This window comes from Polypterus senegalus, chromosome 15, assembly GCF_016835505.1.
Source record: "Polypterus senegalus isolate Bchr_013 chromosome 15, ASM1683550v1, whole genome shotgun sequence".
In the NCBI taxonomy this organism is placed as follows: domain Eukaryota; kingdom Metazoa; phylum Chordata; class Cladistia; order Polypteriformes; family Polypteridae; genus Polypterus; species Polypterus senegalus.
In genome coordinates, this window is record NC_053168.1 from 84,125,514 (window position 1) to 84,138,645 (window position 13,132).

Sequence of the window (13,132 nt, forward strand, 5' to 3'; positions counted from 1 at the left end):
AAACTGATTTCTTTAGTGTACCATGATATAAGGCAATATAACTCTGACTAACGAATTAACAACATTAACATTTCAGTATTAGCTAAATCTGAAGCACCTGAGGCTTTTTACAGCTCTGTTGATTCCACATTAAACCAGCTGATGAAATTCATTTGAAAGTAGGTTCGCCAATCATTGTGCAGGGAAACCTTAGCCCACCTAAACTCTTCAATGGGACTAGATTGAAAGTTATACCTCTTTGCAGTAATATAATTGAGGCTGAAATACTGTATTGTCAGATGATGGAAAAGGCGAAATCCTCATCACATATTGACAAGCTATGAAACAGGCAAAATGATTTTCATCTCAAGAATATGTCTGATTCCTAATATTATTCTGTTGTTTTTAAACAACAACAACAATTATTTATATAGCACATTTTCATACAAACAATGTAGCTCAAAGTGCTTTACATAATGAAGAAAGAGAAAAAAGACAAAATAAATAATTAAAATTAGGGAACACTAATTAACATAGAATAAAAGTAAGGTCCGATGGCCAGGGAGGACAAAAAAAACAACAACAAAAAAAAAAACTCCAGACGGAATAAAAAAAAAAAATCAAAAGGTAAGACATTGACATTTGTTTTCACTGATATAACAACATATTGCATCTCTCATGGGCAACTTTATGTTGCTTGCCTTAGAGTGACATCAATCAGCTCTTTGCTTATATATGCTTCAGGAAATACAATAAAAAATGTTGTTTAGAAAGAAGTTTTTAATATTTGGAAAAAATTTGGAATTAACTTGCTTAGAGATCTTTATATAGACAACGTCTTTGCATCCTATGAACAATTACATTCCAAATTTAACATTCCAGCTACACATTTCTTTCACTATCTTCAAATCCAGAACTTTGTTAAACAGAACCTTCCTGATTTTCCTCATCTTGCACCCTCATCCATGCTGGTAAAAAAATATTGCTCAATCTCAAGGACTTAGACACAATCTTAACAATATATAAAATCATTTTACAATCCCTCCCTTTCAAAGATCCAAGAAGACACTGGGAAAAAGATCTCTCAATTAATATATCAGACAAGGAGTGGAAAGTAGTAATGCAGAGAATTCACTCGAGCTCCATATGCGCAAAGCATACAATTATACAACTTAAAATTATATATTGAGCACATCTGTCTCGACTAAAACTCTCCAAAATGTATCCAGGGCATGATCCAACCTGTGAACGCTGCAAACTAGTTCCAGCCTCACTGGGTCACATGTTCTGGGCCTGCACCAAATTAACATTATTCTGGACAAAAATGTTTAATTACCTTTCAGACAGCCTTGGACTCACAATCCCACCTAACCCATTAACAGCTGTGTTTGGGGTTCTTCCAGAGGGGCTTAAAGTGGAGAAGGACAAACAAATTGTGATTGCATTCACTACACTGTTGGCACGCAGACTTATTCTGATAAACTGGAAGAACCCAAGCTCTCCTCTTTTAAGTCAGTGGGAAACCGATGTGTTATACTATTTGAAATTGGAAAAAATCAAATACTCAGTTAGAGGATCCGTACAGACTTTTTTCAAAACATGGCGGGATCTAATTAGTACTATTTTAAAATAAACTCATAAAGCACAGAGAATTTATTAATTTAGGTATGTTTACAAGCCTTAAATTTCACACCGTTTGGCTTGCTCTCTCTCTCAGGGGTGCGGATCGATCTGTTCTTAACTCAATTTCTCTTTTTGTAAAAGCTTGATTGATTTGTATGGATTGCAATAAAATTAATAAAAATAAAATTAAAAAAAAGAAAGAAGCAACTTATTGACATCTCATGCTTATTTCTCTCAGATGAGTTTTATATAAACAGTATATTTATTATTTCAATTTAATTTTTATCTTTCTGCTAATATAACATTGATGTGCATTATAAAGTGGATCAAGTACTTTTTTATTCAAAAAAAAGATTTATCAAAACATTTATTCTTCTGCAGTTTTACTATTTTAATCAACCTTTCATAGATGGGCAACTTCACTAATATTTTAATAAAGTGTAAAATTACTTCTTATTTTAGCTTTTAATTACAGTCAGAAATTATTAGATTACTAAACAAAAACGTCTCAGAGATACAGTAGGCAGGGATGGGCTCAATGACAGTATCTTATGACCCAGGCTCTATGTGTGTCCCTGCCCTTGATCATTAGGCGTTTATAATTTCACCCTCTGTACATTAGTGAGTTCTTTTCTTTCCAGGTACATGTAAATCTTCTATGTAATAAAATGCTACTGCCTGTATGTATGTGTGTGTGCGCGCACAGTAATTTGTTTGGTCAATTTGGCTTTGGTCTGATTGGTGACATTGGCTTTGGTGACGTGACCAATAGAGGAATAATGATAATAAATTACACTTATGCAGCACTTTTCTCACTACTCAAATTGATTTACATAGAGAGTGAGGAACCACTTCAACCACCAATAATGTGTGGCACCCACCTGAAAGATGCGGCAGGAGCCATTTTGCACCAGGACACTCACTACACATTAGCTATTAGATGGTAAAGATGTGGGAGAAATACTTAGTCTGTAAGAGACAGGGGATTTTTAGGGGGCCAGAATGGACAAGGCTGTAATAGGCAATTTAAGCTAGGACATCTGGATAAAGAATGCCCAGGGATCTTTTATGACCACAGATAGTCTGGATGTTGGTTTTTCAATTGATCCAATGCACAGCACCATTTTTATAGCACAGTGTCCCTGTCACTGCAATGGGGAATGATAATCAACACACAGACCAAAGGGTAAGAACCCTTTGATGACCCCATCAACAGCTCTTTCAGCAGTACCCCAAGCTTTTCCTGGATGGTCTCCAATCTAAGGACTTATGTACTAGCCAGGCCCAAACATACTCAGCTTCAGGTGGATTACCAATTCTGAAGTGCATGTGGTATGGCTGCTGACATAAGAAGTGTCGGGCAAGAAAGAAAGTGCCAGGCAAAAGAGGTTGAGGAGGCATGCTGATAGTCACTCTCAACAACGGGAAGAATTCACAAAAATACCAATGATGTTTTCAGGGCGTATAATTGGTGGTCGTCATAAAGTAGACAGGTGGTGCCTCAAAATAACAGAGTCTGAGAAGCAGGATTTAAGGGAACATGCTCAAGAGAGGGAGCGCTGGGTAACAGAGGTTCAGACACACATAAATATAAAGGAAAAGCATATGATGAACATGCAGGGTGCATGTAGGGCAGAGACATCTAATATCAATTTTTTTTTTTAGTTAATTCCATTACTTGTCTTTGACAGGTAACATAGCTAGTGGTATTATAAAATCTAAATTGGGTAATTTTGTTAAGTTTTTTCTGTGTTAAAATAATTTTTCCCCTTTCTCTATTGTGAGTTTCTGCAGAGATTTAAGCTCAGGGAGTATAAATACATGAGTGATTTGTGCAGTTATAAACCAGTTGAAATTCTTCTGCCATTTTATTGTGGATCCATCACATTGCCATAGTTTTGGCATTTTATGACTGTATTACTAGGATGCACTACACAGTTGCTAGGGGCTTCCTTCCAGAATGCACAATATGACACAGATATTTACTTTAAAATTCTTGGTTGGCAGTTAATGTAATGTCCAAGATAATGGGTTGATCCCTCGAACAATTACAATCTTTCCGTTTGCCATTATTTTAAGTCTTTGGGTTTACAAGTCATGGCATTTCACCTTTCAACTTTGTGGATTTATCGTCTCAGTTGTGGTGGTAAGATACTTTTATGTTAATAACTTTGGGCAATCCTTGTCTTGACTTTGCTTGCAATTTAGCTTTATGGTTTCTGGCAACAGCCTCTCTAAGTTTTTAGTCTTTCACTGTCAGTTTTTTAAACACATGTACATCTCCTGGTCCCATTAACAGTGTTCTCACAGTTACCTTTTGCCAGTAGGAAATTCAGTGGGGGGTCTCCAGGGAAATAATAAAACAGGTGGACTTTGACTATACTGTGATCCATCAGATTCTCTTTAAATACATGTGTTTGACACAACACATTGTGGATTTCTAATATGCAGTGGATTAACATTCCATTCAGTAATGTTTTCTCCCTTCATCTGCATGCTCTCAAGATATAATATGAATCTAGAAAAGAAAGTTTAATAAAAATTAATAGAAAGCTAAGATGATAGATGGCCATCTTCAGAAATGATTTAATTCTGTTTTCTCCATCCATTTCCACATCAGTTCAAATTTCAAATGCAGGGTGAAATGATGAAAGGTGAATTTTCCACATGACAATTCAAATCTTACAATTAGATTTTTAAAATTTATACTGCTCTCTAAAAGAATATATTTATTAAGTAGGTCACAGAAAATATTTAGGCATTTGCATACTTTCTTCCCAAAAAGAAAGTGTATTTTTTCAGTTTTCTGAAAAAAAGTGGAGCAACTCATCCTCTAAATGCATGTCAAAGTGAACAGCAGTAGATGGTCAGAATGTACAAAGTCAAACAAAACCTGCTGCCGTTTTAGGCCTTTCAATTCAGGAGCTTATCCCTGTGTCTTCTAACTATAGTGGCCCACTCACCACCCCACTTTGCAAGTGCACAAAAGAACTGTTTCTTTTACACCTTCTCTCTCTTATTTTCTCTTAAATGGCACTAGCTGCTTTCTCCTACCTTAGCTCAATTAGCTGTCTAATTTGAGGCTGCTTTAAACACCTTGGAGTCACTTAAGGTCAAGCTCCAGAATCACATCTGGGGTCAGAGGCAGTTCTCATGTAGCTGAAGGGACACCAGACTCAAATGAATCTTCAGTAGCTATAATAGACCTCTGTACTGCCCACCCTAAAAGGATAATATGATCCTACTTCTTCCAGTCAGTGAATGCATACTGCAATCTACAAGGCTGAAGAATTGTTAGTACCATTGCTAGAACTAATATTTTCCCTCTCTCCTCACTTAGGACTGTGTCAAGTGTTCTGAACTCTAGGAAACTGAGCTGATTCTCTCTTTCTCTCTCACAGGCTCTCTCTTTATCTGTCAGGGACGTGCAATCTGGGGAGGCAGAGCCTCACGTGTCATCATGAAAAGTAAACAAACAAATAATGATACCATAATATACATTTGTCCACTGGTCTGTGCTATAAATTTGTTTTCTGTATGATTCCAATAATTTTGTCAGATTCGCTGAATTTGCGCATTTCCTGTTCAAATACAGGGTTAGAAATGTGAGGTGCGGCAGCAACGAGGTCACCTCATCTCGGACTGCGCTCTCCCTCACACACTAGGTTGATGCCTGCAACTGGCGTGTGCCTGTTGCTTTCTCTCTGTATGTCGCCAATCTAATGTTTGCAGACACATTTATTATACACCCTGACTTTCCACAGTCTAGCTAATATGTTTAATGAATGTGTGTCATATTTAGTCTTGCTGATTGGACATAAAACCACAGTGTAAAGCACAAGGTGAGGCACACAGTACCGTGCTGCAATGAAGGGGGCAAATGTGAGCCCAACATGCACTTGTATGGCTGTTCTTCTACGCAGAGGCTCTGGACGCCAATAAGTTAGCGATATCAGAAAGTCAAGTGCACTGCAGCGATCCATTTAATTTTATTTTTTTGTTCTGACTGACTGCCAAAATGGAAGATTAAGACTTTTAAAACTAAAGGAAAATAAGGAGAACTTTTAAAAGAAAGTGATGGAGATTTTCGTGGTGAAGGATAGGCCCATGGACTTCATTTACATATAAAGGTAAGACCTTAAACAGTTTTATAAAAAATGGGATCCGACTAATAAATAAAACAATCCAATATGTAAAAACTAAATTTTAACCTTAAATAAAATATTCTTTTGTTTGTCTTGTTATCCTTTTGTTGAACAGTCCATATTAAAATTGACTAAAGCATCAGAATTAAAAGCTTTTAAAAAAACTAAATATTTCAATTAAGTACAAAATTGAAATCAGTTTTTTGGTACACCACTCTATACTTTTATTTGTACTGAATAAGTATGAATTGTGGAATTACAACGGCAAATTTAGAACACATGCAGAGCAAATGTGCTTCTCTCCGTTCTCTCTCACTGCTATAAATGTAACGTTCTTTCTCAGCCAAATATGTGCCTTACCTATGTGTATATATATAAAGAATGCTGATGCAATATGGCGGCACGGTGGCGCAGTGGTAGTGCTGCTGCCTCGCAGTTAGGAGACCTGGGTTCACTTCCCAGGTCCTCCCTGCGTGGATTTTGCATGTTCTCCCTGTGTCTGTGTGGGTTTCCTCTGGGTGCTCCGGTTTCCTCCCACAGTCCAAAGACATGCAGGTTAGGTGCATTGTTAATCCTAAATTGTCCCTAGTGCGTGCTTGGTGTGCAGGTGTGTGTGCCCTGCCCGGTGTTTGTTTCCTGCCTTGTGCCCTTTGTTGGCTGGGAAAGCCTTCAGCAGACCCCCGTGACTCTGTAGTTAGGATATAGCGGGTTGGATAATGGATGGATGGATGATGAGATATGAAACATTACCAGTAGTCAATGTGCATGCTGCCAATTGAATAGTCACTGCTGCCTCATAGCTCATATTACATATTTAGTCACAATAATCAGTCCAGAATTATTTCCCTAGCCCTCAGGGACACTTATAAGCCATTGCACCATTATAATCCACTCAAAACTAGTTTAGTTCTCCTTCCTCATTGACAGTGTATTTCATGAACATTTCTGGGATTTCGTGAAACTCGAGGCAAAGCACCTTCAGCAGGGTTTGCACATCACTACAAAAATGTATCTTTATTTAGTGAATTCATACTGTGGATGACATAAATAAGTAGCTTTGTTGAACTTTAATTTGGGAAGATGCCTTTGATGATCAATGACAGTGTTTTGTAATTGGCATAGCATCTTGACTTAGCCCCTTTAATGGATGGAGTAGCATCACACATTCAAAATTTTGCATATTTTAATAATTTTATTTAATAAAAAACACAAATTAGCTGCCTGATGTACTCCTTAGGCTTAATTTTATTTCCATGATGCTTATTTACTGTAGTTATATTCATAGTTTTTGAAATCCTTAGGAAATACTACTCACAGGATAAAATCACTGCCTTTCATATTAGGAGATCATGAGGTCAGTTTAAGGCCAGAGAATGATCAAAAAAGTCCCCACCATGCTTTGCCAAAAAATAAAATTAGACAAAAAAAAAAGTTTAATGCCTAAATTTAAAACAAGCCAAACCCAAAATAAAATTATCTTTCTCCTGGACAAATGTACCACTTTCAATGCCAGCTTCAGTCATGAGCATTTGCCTGTTCTTTGTGCTCTGCTCTTGTATTGCACCCTATTTCATTCTGTTGATGTGTTCAGCCTGCAATATTTGACATTTTGACATTGTCATCTGAATTGTGGATTTTCAACAAAATATATCTTTTTATCTGATCATCATGTTTTTTGTCTTCTTTAACAACCCAACCTAGTGAAGCATAACACTAGTCCAGCAGCTCATCTTTTATTGTGGTATAACTGATGCTAAGGGCCTCTGTGCTGAATGCAATTCTACCTCTGGGAAAGCCTGCTAAATGTTTACCAGAAAACTGAAGACATTTAGAATAGTGTGTTTAGGTTATAAGAAACATTTTGAGCTTCATTGTTTAACTACATTGAACACATTTTTTTATTTTCTTGATAACTACAGTAACAGTAAACATAGATTAGGTACAATTAATTAAGAATTAGCAATACCTTTGCACATCTGCTCTTAATGTTAGCATCAAGTACACTGAATAGCTACCAGCATTTCACTGACAGAATGCACTATAATTTAACCAGTTGAATTAAAATATTTATTATTAAACTCAGGTTTCCTTTAAGAGTTTCAACAATAAAAGCATCTGACTTTTTCTTAATGTCTGAATTGCGTAATGCAATTTGATGCAAAGTTACACAAATTCTTAAAGAAAACCAAGTCATTTGCTGTGATAATATTTACAATAACTAGAATGATTATTCTTACCAGCTGTTTGGCGTCTTTAGTTTCTTCTGGGACTAATACATCCATACAATCTATCAATTTTTAATTGCACTTGTTACAGTTAAAGGATTGTAGAAGTTGAGCATATCCTGGAAGCTATGAGAACAAGAGAGCTAATACTGTATGTAGTACAAGTCCATCGTAGGGCACCTAATTTTTCTGCACATCCACACTCGAGTTAATTTTGAAAGTCAAATTAAACTATCATGCATATCTTTGGTAGGTAGGAGGAACATGAGAATACTAAGAGAATAGAAAAACTCTGACATCTGGACAATATAGACAGTTTCTCAGAACCTTGAGGCTGCAGCATTGACTATACAAAATGTGTATGTAAAAGAAACTTAAGAAAACGATAATATACTTTCAGCTAATGCAAATCAGAAAGACAGCCAGATTCCTAGGAAATATTATCCTTTAGAAAAGATGGTTTGCTACTGTTTGGATACTAACAATAAAAGTCATTAATGCAACAGTTCCTCTGACTTTTGGAAAATTCACAGATGGTAAGTTTAAAGGCAAAAGCTTTCAGTATCACTCTTTAACAGCTGCTACTTTCAAGTTTTCAACTACACCTGTCAAATAGATCCATTATCACAGTGCCATGGGTGGTCTCTGAAAAAACAAAAAAACTATTGATATCAAAACAGTGAAAATGTCATCAGTGGCAAAGCTACATTGCATCTGGGTTTGCAGTATAAAGTGGTCCAAAAGAGGTCCAAAAGTAGTCCATTGATTTACTCCAAAGTAAGCAATTCTGGCACATGCAATTGAATCACAGGCACCTAAGAGCATTTGGCTACCAACAAAAGGACCAAGTGTCACTGGAGGCAACATAAAATGCTATCAATTAGGTTAAATTGGGTAATTCTTGAGATCAAAAGGTCTGATATTTGAGAGGGTGCTAGCTGCTTTTCACTGACAAACCTAGATATGGTAATTGGGTTGCTTGTAACATACTTGAGAATGGACACCCATGGAGATTTGGCACACTGTGTTTTTAAACCTAATGTGACATAGTGCTTTGTCAGTTGCTATAGGATAAATAGGAAAATAGATTATTTACCACATCTTTATTTGGATTGTGTTTTCTTGTACTTTGGGTTGGTTTTATTCTACAAAAAACTGGACTTCATTTAGTAAACAACATATATATCTGGTTAAACCTTTTAAACAAGAAGTGTTCCACTTATTAATACAAGCATAATTTTGGAATATGACAAAACTGCACTTCATTTTCTGGAGTGGCACATGCAAATGTTTGCAAAGCAGTATTCACTCCTATAGTACCCCAAAATCAACTTAACTGCACATCTAATGAGCAAACTTCTTGTCTATTTTCAAAACCCTTTTTTTCACATTTTTTTTCTTTTTTTCTGTTTTAGAGTTTTAATCTAACTAATGCCTATCCTGATAGTACCATGTACAGTATAAAGTAAAAAAATAGCTTTGGATAGAGTGAACTGCCCATCAACATAACATACATATCTATGAGACATGCAAGGGCCAAGCACACCGAAAGAACACCCAGTCAGACACATGGACACCATTCAGTCACCTTACATTTAGTAACAAGTCAAGAAATTAAAACCTGGTGCCTCGAGTTGTAAGACAGCAGCACTAAAAGCTGTCATCCAGGAAAACCTCTATGTTTAACTTGAATTCTAATGTGAAGGGTCACAGTGTTGCTAAGAGGTTGCAAGTGACATTGGTACCACCAGAAATATGTAGAGTAATTAAAAGACTAAAACAAAACCTCCAGGGCAGACAAAAAATCACAATGGCATCAGAAGAGGCATCTGTAAGGTTACCTGGGAAGGACAACATATATGGACACAAGCAAAGAAAATATAACAAAAGTATAGAGTAAATATGCAGGAGGGCAAGAGAAATATCAGATGCCAGGGGTGTTTGACCCCTTCCTTACATAGAGAGAATCTGGTCACAATGGACTGGCAAAAATCAAGAATGAACCCTGGCAAATAGAGGGGTCCAAAGAAATGAGAAATGAAACTAAATTGCCTTTTTAAAGATGAAAACTGTCAAGAGTTCCATCATGAATCTCTATTCCACTGCTTTTTTTTTAGACTTTCTTTATTATGACTAAGATAAAGATAAGGTCATGTTTTAGGATGAGTTAATGCTGAGATCCAGAAAATGCTTAAAGTCTTTCTCAAAGAAGTATATTATAATATTGCAGAAGGGAAAAGACAAATGTCACAGTAGTTACAGTTGCTGCTTAAAGGCTCCAGGGTTTAGGTCCCTCCATAGGAGGTGTGTGTATAGTTTGCTCACATTGGTTATATTAACAAGTTCAAGGGTATATTGTGATGTCTCTGAATTGTACAGGGTAAGTTAATTGGCAGTTAAAAATTAGCCCAGCGAGTGTGTACATGGGTAACTGACTGGTCACCTGTCATAGTGTGGTTCGTCACGTAGTATAGTGCTGCTGGAAAAGGATGCAGGAAAAGCCAGTTAATAAAATAATTGAGTCCATGGAATTTATAAAGGAATACTTGTATGCCAATAGATAGTCTCACATATACAGTACAGTAGATAGTATCAGGACCGAAAAGCACAAGAAAGTATTTGAAAGGCAACTTCTAATGAAGGAGACAGGACTCTAGTTGAAGAGAACTGTAGGATGACAGTGGCCACTAGGAAGTGAAAGGCCTTGAATATAGGAGTCGTGTCACAGTTCAGGGAAAGTGGGCACTCTAGAATTAATCAGAATAGATCCCTCAAAATGCAAAAAGAAATATAGTGACCAAATTAACCTAGTCAAGATGGGCAGATAACAAGTACTTTTTTTGAAAAATTCTAGATGGTAACACAAACTCTCTGAATCTTTTAACTGGGTGGTTAACGTCCCTTTACATTAAAATTTTTGGAAATGCTCTGAAACCTGGACCTTTAAGAGCTACCATGGGCTTGTGGATGGAAGGTCACCAGGGATGAAAACATAGAGTTCTGCTCTAGTTTGCCTATACATTAAGTGGTCTGCTACTGTCAGTGGAAGCAATTCTGAAACTTGCTCTGAAAGTTAACCTGTAATGAGTTTTAAAGGTCAGAAACATTTGGGTGGTAAGAGCAGAAGAAGGACTAGTGGTTTACAGTGGAGGACTTGAGATCAGAATGAAATATCTTAGGAAAGACCCGACATTGCAGCAGGAGTTTTTTTCTATATGCGTACATATACCACACCTGCTTAGTTCAATTTTAACAGCCTATCCTAGAAGGAAAAGGTGAAAGGCAGGAACATACTGTATATGGTGTATTTCCACCTTCTTAAAACAATTCAAAAGAAAAAGAACATAATGTTTTCCATTTAGTAACACAAATGAGCAGACAATAACAGGAAGTTATTAAAGAATCACTTTCTACCTTGTTGATCACTTTAAGATATTTATTGCAAAAAAACTGTAAATGAATTTTAACTGCTGTGGCATACAACTGGGGGTGGTACCCAGCTGGGTCGCCCGACAGGACTGGAGGAGGGCTTACGCCTCCTCCAGACCATGAAGGGGTGACCACCCTGGTTGCGTTGGGGACCACGGGTGCAGGGCTTGGAAGCTCAACCCTGTAGGGGCCCGTGGTCACTGCCAGGGGGCGCCCTGGTGCCTGGAGAGCCCTGGACTTCAGCACTTCTGCCACACCCGGACGTGCTGGGAGGAAGAAGACTGGGGACACCCGGAGTGCCTCCGTGTGCACAGCCGACACTTCCACCACACAGAGGAGTGTCGGGAAGCACCTGGAGCCCATCCAGGCATGTATAAAAGGGGCTGCCTCCCTCCGTATGAGGACTGGAGTCGGGCGGAAGTGGACAAGAATCTTGCTGGGGAAGGAGTGGAGGCGGCCTGAAGAAGAGAGGCACTGGTGAGAGAGGCCTGGACTTTGGGGGAACTGGTGCTGGAGCGCTGGGTTGTGCACTTAACTGTAAATACTGTAGATTACTGTAAATAAACGTGTGTGTTGGGTGACAAAATGATGTCCGTCTGTCTGTGTCCTGGGCTCGTTCCACACTGCACACTATTGTTACAGCAATTTTTCTTGACATTTCAGTCATGAGTGTTATGGCCTATAATCAATATTCCAAAATAGGGCCTGAAAACATTTGAAAGTTTCCATTAGTGCAATATCTGGTCCATCCATCCATCAATCCATCCATCCAAGTATAATCTGTCTATCTACCCACTGATCCAATCTCTAACATATAAACCACTTACAGTATAATGTAGTGGTTTGGTCTTTTGTTCTTTCTGTGATGGCAGCTCATCTACTGACTGCTCTGTGAGGAATCGGTCAGGGAAATAAATGCTCATGCTCTCTCATATCATCCTCTCTGAGACAGTAGAAGTGAGACAGTTGTACATCTGGCTGTCTTAGCTGTGAAGCTCTGTGGTTTATGCGCACCAGTGGTTACAGCAAGAATCTGCCTTTTCGAATGAAAAGAACAGTAATTCATGAATATGATGAATGTTAAGTTTGAGAATAGAAGTAATTAAAAGTACAACACAATGCACAAAATGAATCCATTTAGTTCAACCTGAACACTGATCCTTTCCTCCTCGGTTATTGGGCTCCCACTCTGAGTGGCATTCACTCAAACTACAACCAAGAATCAACGCCTTCACTGGCCTGAAAAGCACTACTGTCAAATGTTTCCACCAGAAACAATCCCAGATTAAACTGGAATGTTTAGATTTTGAGGAACACCATATGATGGCCCAACTTTCTCTATTTCTTACTGTATAGCCCCTTTTTCTCTGACAACCTTAGGGCTCTGACCAGACCTTTGCAGAAGGACAATGTCTTATAGCATTCTTTTCTCTGTCAAAATCTTGACTTTCAACAATTTGGAAAATTAGATGTTCAGGTGAGAAGAGCCAAGCAAAATGACACCTTTTATTGGCTAACTAAAAAGATTACAATATGCAAGCTTTCGAGACCCCTTCTTCAGGTAAGATGCAATCAAAGCTTGCACATTGTAATCTTTTTAGTTAGCCAATAAAAGGTGTCATTTTGCTTGGCTTTTCTCTACATTCATAATGGCTAACACGGTACAACACCCTAGTACTATGTTCAGGTGAGAAAAGAGCATGCTTTGACTGTTATATGATCATGGAGAAC